This window comes from Moschus berezovskii, chromosome 3, assembly GCF_049115385.1.
Source record: "Moschus berezovskii isolate FMDL1 chromosome 3, NW_MosBer_1.0, whole genome shotgun sequence".
NCBI classification, from domain to species: Eukaryota; Metazoa; Chordata; class Mammalia; order Artiodactyla; family Moschidae; genus Moschus; species Moschus berezovskii.
In genome coordinates, this window is record NC_142462.1 from 57,002,967 (window position 1) to 57,011,520 (window position 8,554).

Consider the following 8,554-nt stretch of genomic DNA (forward strand, 5'->3'; position numbering starts at 1 on the left):
CAACACCCCAGTTCAAAAGCATCAATTCTTCAGCGATCAGCTTTCTTCACAGTCCAACTCTCTTATCCATACATGACCACTGGAAAAACCATAGCCTTGACTAGATGGACCTTGGTTGGCAAAGTAATGTCTCTGCTTTTTAATATGCTATCTAGGTTGGTCATAACTTTCCTTCCAAGGAGAAAGCGTCTTTTAATATCATGGAGGCAATCAGCATCTGCAGTGATTTTGGAGTCCAAAAAAATAAAGTCTGACACTGTTTCCACTGTTTCCCCATCTATTTTCATTAGGTAGTTTTTAATTTTTTTATCTTAATCTGGTAGTCTCTGTATTTGATGGGATAGTTAACCTTTTCATATTTAGTATAGAAGTCATATACCTGGCTATGAAAGTTTATATATACTGTTTATTCTATATGAGAGTTTGTGTCCTTGATCCTTTAGGTTTTGAATCTACTTTAAAAATGGCAGGTGAAAGTTCACAGCACCTGTTAGGCCATGTCTGCAGAATAAGATCAGTGAAAACTGATTCCCAGAAAAATATGCTCCCTACAGCACGCCAGGCCTCCCTGTACATCACCAACTCCCAGAGTTCACTCAAACTCATGTCCATCGAGTCGGTAATGCCATCTAGCCATCTCATTCTCTGTTGTCCCCTTCTCCTCCTGCCCCCAATCCCTTGCAGCATCAGAGTCTTTTCCAGTGAGTCAGCTCTTTGCATGAGGTGGCCAAAGTATTGAAGTTTCAGCTTCAGCATCAGTCCTTCCAATGAACACCCAGGACTGATCTCCCTTAGAATGGACTGGTTGGATCTCCTTACAGTCCAAGGGACTCTCAAGAGTCTTCTCCAACACCACAGTTCAAAAGCATCAATTCTTCAGTGCTCAGCTTTCTTCACAGTCCAACTCTCACATCCATACATGACCACGGGAAAAACCAAAGCCTTGACTAGACGGACCTTTGTTGGCAAAGTAATGTCTCTGATTTTTAATATGCTATCTAGGTTGGTCATAACTTTCCTTCCAAGGAGTAAGCGTCTTTTAATTTCCTGGCTGCAATCAGCATCCGCAGTGATTTTGGAGCCCCCAAAAATAAAGTCTGACACTGTTTTCACTTTACAAATGAGGAGAAGATTTAGAGTCTGGGCTCACTGAAACCATTCCTTGGATATGCACCTCAGCCATCTGGGGACTGTGTCTGTGTTTTTCAAATCCTGAACTTCCTCGGGGCTCACTGTAGGGAGTGGCTGTAGTCTGATGGTTGCTAAATGTCAGGTATTCTTTGCCTTCCCGTGAACCCTCAGGACTCATGGCTCACACTGAACGGCTGTAATCACAGATGACTGTGACATCCTTGTTTCTTGATATGGCAGGAAATATTCCATTTCTCAGATTCAACAGTTTTTTGTTTTTTCTTTCTGGAGTGTCTATTATGTGCAAGGCACTCTTCTAGGCTTTTGGGAACCATCAGTGAACAAAGCAGAAATCAGTCCTCATGGAGCTTAGATCCTGGCAACAGAAAACTTTATATATAAACACAACAGAGGAATTTAGCGTACGTTAGAGGATGGTAAGTGCTGTGGACAAAAATAACGTGGAATCAGGGAGAACAGGAATGAAGGACCTGGATGGTGTTTATTAGGGTCAGGACAAGCCTCACTGAGAACACGACTTTTTTTTTTAATTGAAATTTAGTTAATTTACAATGTTGCTAATTTCTGCTGAACGGCAAAATTATTCACACACACACACATATATATGTACTTTCTTTTTTAGAATATTCTTTTCCATTTGGTTCATCCTAGGATATTGAGTAAAGCTCCCTGCCATTCCTCACTGGCTCAGTGGTAAAGAATCTGCCTGCAATGCAGGAGATGCAGGTTCAGTCCCTGGGTCAGGAAGATCCCCTAGAGGAAGGCCTGGCAACTCACTCCAGTGTTCTTGCCTGGAAAATCCCCGCGGAAAGAGGAGTCTGGCGGGCTACAGTTCAGTGGGTGGCCAAGAGTCAGACATGACTGAAGCAGTTTAGCATGCACGCACATACGATGTAGTCTTGTTGTGTATCCATTCTATATGTTAAAGCTTGTTGTTGTTGAGTCACGTGTGTCCAACTCTTTGTGACCCCGCAGACTGCAGCACTCCAGGCTTCCCTGTCCGTGAACTGATGTCATTATGAAGGGATTTAGTGCTGTTTTAGATATGAAGAGATACAGAGATTGGGATCATGAACTCAGTTCCTGAAAATACCTAACTATCTAAAGACCTGCTTCACTAGATGCCTTGGAGCACAGAGTGCCTCACTCCACCCTGAGCTCCCTTCAGTTCAGTTCAGTTCAGTCGCTCAGTCGTGTCCGACTCTCCGCGACCCCATGAATCACAGCACGCCAGGCCTCCCTGTCCATCACCAACTCCCGGAGTACACTCAAACTCATGTCCACAGAGTCGGTGATGCCATCCAGCCATCTCATTCTCCGTCGTCCCCTTCTCCTCCCGCCCCCAACCTTTCCCAGCATCAGAGTCTTTTCCAGTGAGTCAGCTCGTCTCATGAGGTGGCCAAAGTATTGGAGTTTCAGCTTTAGCATCAGTCCCTCCAATGAACATCCAGGATTGATCTCCTTTAGAATGGACTGGTTGGATCTCCCTGCAGTATAAGGGACTCTCAAGAGTCTTCTCCAACACCACAGTTCAAAAGCATCGATTCTTCGGCGATCAGCTTTCTTCACAGTCCAACTCTCACATCCATACATGACCACGGGAAAAACCATTGCCTTGACTAGACGGACCTTGGTTGGCAAAGTAATGTCTCTGCTTTTTAATATACTATCAAGGTTGGTCATAACTTTCCTTCCAAGGAGCAAGCGTCTTTTAATTTCATGGCTGCAATCAGCATCTGCAGTGATTTTGGAGCCCAAAAAAACAAAGTCTGACACTGTTTCCACTGTTTTTCCATCTATTTCCCATGAAGTGATGGGACCAGATGCCATGATCTTTGTTTTCTGAATGTTGAGCTTCAAGCCAACCTTTTCACTCTCCTCTTTCACTTTCATCAAGAGGCTTTTGAGTTCCTCTTCACTTTCTGCCATAAGGGTAGTGTCATCTGCATATCTGAGGTTATTGATATTTCTCCCAGCAATCTTGATTCCAGCTTGTGCTTCTTCCAGCCCAGCGTTCCTCATGATGTACTCTGCATATAAGTTAAATAAGCAAGGTGACAATATACAACCTTGACGTACACCTTTTCCTATTTGGAACCAGTCTGTTGTTCCATGACTGGTTCTAACTGTTGCTTCCTGACCTGCATACAGGTTTCTCAAGAGGCAGGTCAGGTGGTCTGGGATTCCCATCTCTTTCAGAATGTTCCACAGTTTATTGTGATCCACACAGTCAAAGGCTTTGGCATAGTCAATGAAGCAGAAATAGATGTTTTTCTGAAACTCTCTTGCTTTCTCCATGATCCAGCGGATGTTGGCAATTTGATCTCTGGTGCCTCTGCCTTTTCTAAAACCTGCTTGAACATCTGGGAGTTCACGGTTTACATACTGCTGAAGCCTGGCTTGGAGAATTTTGAGCATGACTTTACTAGCGTGTGAGATGAGTGCAATTGTGCGGTAGTTTGAGCATTCTTTGGCATTGCCTTTCTTTGGGATTGGAATGAAGACTGACCTTTTCCAGTCCTGTGGCCACTGCTGAGTTTTCCAAATCTGCTGGCATATTGAGTGCAGCACTTTCACAGCATCATCTTTCAAGACTTGAAATAGCTCAACTGGAATTCCATCACCTCCACTAGCTTTGTTCGTAGTGATGCTTTCTAAGGCCCACTTGACTTCACATTCCAAGATGTCTGGCTCTAGGTCAGTGATCACGTTATCGTGACTATCTTGGTCGGGAAGATCTTTTTTGTACAGTTCTTCTGTGTATTCCTGCCACCTCTTCTTAATATCTTCTGCTTCTGTTAGGTCCATACCATTTCTGTCCTTTATCGAGCCCATCTTTGCATGAAAAGTTCCCTTGGAATCTCTAATTTTCTTGAAGAGGTCTCTTGTTTTTCCTATTCTGTTGTTTTCCTCTATTTCTTTGCATTGATCACTGAGGAAGGCTTTCTTATCTCTCCTTGCTATTCTTTGGAACTCTGCATTCAGATGCTTATATCTTTCCTTTTCTCCTTTGCTTTTCGCCTCTCTTCTTTTTACAGCTATTTGTAAGGCCTCCTCAGACAGCCATTTCGCTCTTTTGCATTTCTTTTCCATGGGGATGGTCTTGGTCCCTGTGTCCTGTACAATGTCACGAACCTCCGTCCAGAGTTCATCAGGCACTCTATCAATCAGATCTAGTCCCTTAAATCTATTTCTCACTTCCACTGCATAATCATAAGGGATTTGATTGAGGTCATATCTGAATGGTCTAGTGGTTTTCCCTACTTTCTTCAATTTAAGTCTGAACTTCGCAATAAGGAGTTCATGATCTGAGCCACAGTCAGCTCCTGGTCTTGTTTTCGCTAACTGTATACAGCTTCTCCATCTTTGGCTGCAAAGAATATAATCAATCTGATTTCGGTGTTGACCATCTGGTGATGTCCATGTGTAGAGTCTTCTCTTGTGTTGTTGGAAGAGGGTGTTTGCTATGACCAGTGCATTCTCTTGACAAAACTCTATTAGCCTTTGCCCTGCTTCATTCCGTGCTCCAAGGCCAAATTTGCCAGTTACTCCAGGTGTTTCTTGACTTCCTACTTTTGCATTCCAGTCCCCTAGAATGAAAAGGACATCTTTTTTGGGTGTTAGTTCTAAAAGGTCTTGTAGGTCTTCATAGAACCGATTAACTTCGGCTTCTTCAGCAGTACTGGTTGGGGCATAGGCCTGGATTACTGTAATATTGAATGGTTTGCCTTGGAAACGAACAGAAATCATCCTGTCATTTTTAAGATTGCATTCAAGTACTGCATTTCGGACTCTTTTGTTGACCATGATGGCTACTCCATTTCTTCTAAGGGATTCCTGCCCACAGTAGTAGATATAATGGTCATCCGAGTTAAATTCACCCATTCCAGTCCATTTTAATTCACTGATTCCTAGAATGTCGACGTTCACTCTTGCCATCTCCTGTTTGACCACTTCCAATTTGCCTTGATTCATGGACCTAACATTCCAGGTTCCTATGCAATATTGCTCTTTACAGCACCGGACCTTGTTTCTATCATTGGTCACAACCACAACTGGGTATTGGTTTTGCTTTTGCTCCATCCCTTTATTCCTTCTATAGTTATTTCTCCACTGAGCTCCAGTAACATACTGAGCATCTACCGACCTGGGGAATTCCTCATTCAGTATCCTATCATTTTGCCCTTTGTTACTGTTCATGGGGTTCTCAAGGCAAGTATACTGAAGTGGTTTGCCATTCCCTTCTCCAGGGGACCACATTCGGCTGTGGTCCATGTGATTAGATCAGCTAGTTTCCTGTGATTATGATTTCAGTTTGTCTGCCCTCTGGTGCCCCCTAGCAATACCTACCGTCTTATTTGGGTTTCTCTTACCTTGGTCGTGGAAAATCTCTTCACAGCCGCTCCAGCAAAGTGCAGCCGCTGTACCTTACCTTGGACGAGGGGTATCTCCTCAAGGCCACCCCTCCTGACCTTGAACGCGGAGTAGCTCCTCTCGGCCCTCCTGCGCCCGCGCAGCCACCGCCTGTTGGACGTGGGGGAGCTCCTCTCGGCCGCCGGCCCTGGCCTCAGGCGTGGGGTAGCTCCTCACGGCCGCACCTCTTTGCGTGGTTCGTTGCGCCCGGGCCGGCGTCTCTCGCGTCGCGTCTGCGCCGCCGGGGCCGGCGTCTCTCGCGTCGCGTCTGCGCCGCCGGGGCCGGCGTCTCTCGCGTCGCGTCTGCGCCGCCGGGGCCGGCGTCTCTTAGGGGGTGTTGAAAGTCAACAGCTGCAGCAGCACAGGGGTCAATCTCTGTAGAAGTGAAGTGAAGTAAAAGTCGCTTAGTCAGTGTCTGACTCTGCCACCCCACGAACGATCAGTTCAGTTCAGGCACTCAGTCCTGTCCAACTCTTTGTAATGTAAGAATGGGTTAGCATAAGAACGGCCATCTTAGAGGCCAGAAAAACCATTTTTACTGAGTACGTGACTTGAGGGAAGAAGAACTAGATAAAACCTGGAAGACAAGTTAATCTTAAACACCAAGAGTGTGGGCGGCTTCGACACTGAAACTTAGGTAAACAGGTCTGATAAACTTATCTCCTTAAGACCCCAGGAGAGAGATAGGCACAGCTGTGTGTGTGTGTAAAGAAAATTCCTGTGAGTTAGGTAATTTAGAAATATCATGATTTGAAAATGCTATATAACCCCTTGGCTCTGAGTGCTCAGGGTCCTTGTTAAGACCCGCTGCGTCAGACGGACACTTGGACCCCAGCTAGCTGGAAATAAACCTCGCTGTGTGTCTTGCATTATCGTGAGTGTCCTCTGTTCCTTTGAGGGAAGGGCGACTCCGGACCCTAACATTTGGGGGCTCGTCCGGGATCCCAAGACCCCTCCTCAAAGAGACAGACAACCTCCGATACCGAGGTTTACACAAAAGCCGCGGCAGGAGGTTTGGCCACCTCCTAGAGGGGAGGACTGAAACAGGTCTCGGCCCGGTCCCAATTGAGAATTCTCGTGGAAGGGAAGGAGCCGGTTACGACCCTGGAGGCTCCATTACTGGAAGTCGAGGGAGACGTCCCCGACGACGGGGTGCCTGAACGACGTCCACAGTGGACGCCGTTTGGAACCCTAGGTAAGGGTCCTGAGTGTTGTGTGAATGAGACGGCGCCTGTGAATGTGGTGTGGTGGACTGGCCAGTGGGTGTTGAAAAGCTCGGTTCGAATTTGCGTGTTCGCTGGAATTGTATCCCTTGTCTTTTTCTGGCTCTGCAAGGTCTGTTCAGGGGCGAATTGATCGCCGTAGCCAGCATAAGGCCGAGGCCCAGCATTCGCGCTAGAAGGCAGCTGGCTCTGCGGGAGAGAGGAGGTCTCTCCCGATCCGGAATCTGGTGGGCAGTGGACGCCCTTCGGTAAGGTTACTTTAAACTGCAGGAAGCCTCAGAGGTCTCAGAGACCTAGTAGTGTGTTTTCGGCCGAGGTTTGTCTGTCCTCCGTTTGTCGTGTTACCGTGTGTGCCGGCATTGTCTCTGTCTCTCTCCTGTGTCTTTTCTCTCCCGAAATCTGTTCTGTGGTCATGGGTCAAGGAAGCTCTACCCCGCTCTCCCTCATGATGGATCATTTCTCTGACTTTAAATCTAGGGTGCGAGACTTGTCTCTGCTAGTGAAGAGGAATAAGCTGGTGACGCTTTGCTCCTCGGAGTGGCCCACTTTTAATGTCGGGTGGCCGAGAGAGGGAACCTTCAGCCTGCGCACCATCCAGGCTGTTGGGGGAAGGTTCTCACGCCTGGCCCTTCCTGCCACCCAGACCAGATGCCCTATATCCTGGTCTGACAAGATCTGGTGGAAAACCCACCAGCATGGATAAAGCCTTTTGTTTCTATCCTTTTCACCCATAATCCCACCTGGGATGACTGTCAGTAGCTGTTACAGGTGCTCTTCACCACGGAAGAATGGGAGCGGATTCTATCGGAAGCTCGGAAACATGTCCCGGGTGTGGATGGGAGGCCCACCACGCAGCCGAACCTAATTGATGAAGGATTTCCATTGACCCGGCCCCAGTGGGACTTTGAGCGCGCAGAAGGTAGGGAGCATCTCCGAGTGCACCACCAGACTCTTATGGCAGGCCTCCGAGCAGCTGCCTGGAGACCAAGGAATTTGGCTAAGATAAAGTTGTTCAGGGATTGGTTTTGGCTATGGAGATTAAATGAAAATTACGCTGCGAATACAATCCCCAGAGCTTGGGTCAAGTAAAAAGGATGAATCGGACCCTAAAGGAAACATTGGCAAAGTTGGCAATAGAGACTGGCGGGGACTGGGTGACTCTCCTTCCTGATGCCCTTTTATTGTTTATGGGGTCCCTCCGCCGACCCCCTATAGAATCGGTCCAACTGTTTTTATAAACTAGTAAATTTTATATTGTAATGTCTAATTCATGACTGAAGACTCACACTGTGTCTGTCTTAATATGTCTTGGTATGTCTTTGTCTCTGAGTAATATTTTTGAAGTTAATTTGTAAATGAGCTCTATTTAATTGGCTTTAAAAAGGGTAAGCGCTTACAAATCAAACAATTCTAAATTAAATAATAAATTCCAGGTTCATGTAAACTGGAAAATATTCAGTATTAAATACCTGATATTAATGTTTGTTGATCTATCTAATATAGACATGTCTAAGAGTCATCAACATTAAGCATATTCTCACTGCACCTAGGTTTAAGTTAAATGTTGTTATATTGTTATATCTGTTACAAGTTTGTCGACAAAGAAATTACCTTGAGTGAAAAAAAAAACTTCTAAGAAATGTAAATGAGACATGAGCTTTTAGATAAACTCTATTAAGATTAAAAATGTCTGTCTAAAACAGTTTCTCTAGATTTTGGTAACCTGAATTTCTAAGGTTGTGCTAAATTAAGTAACAAAAGTTTAT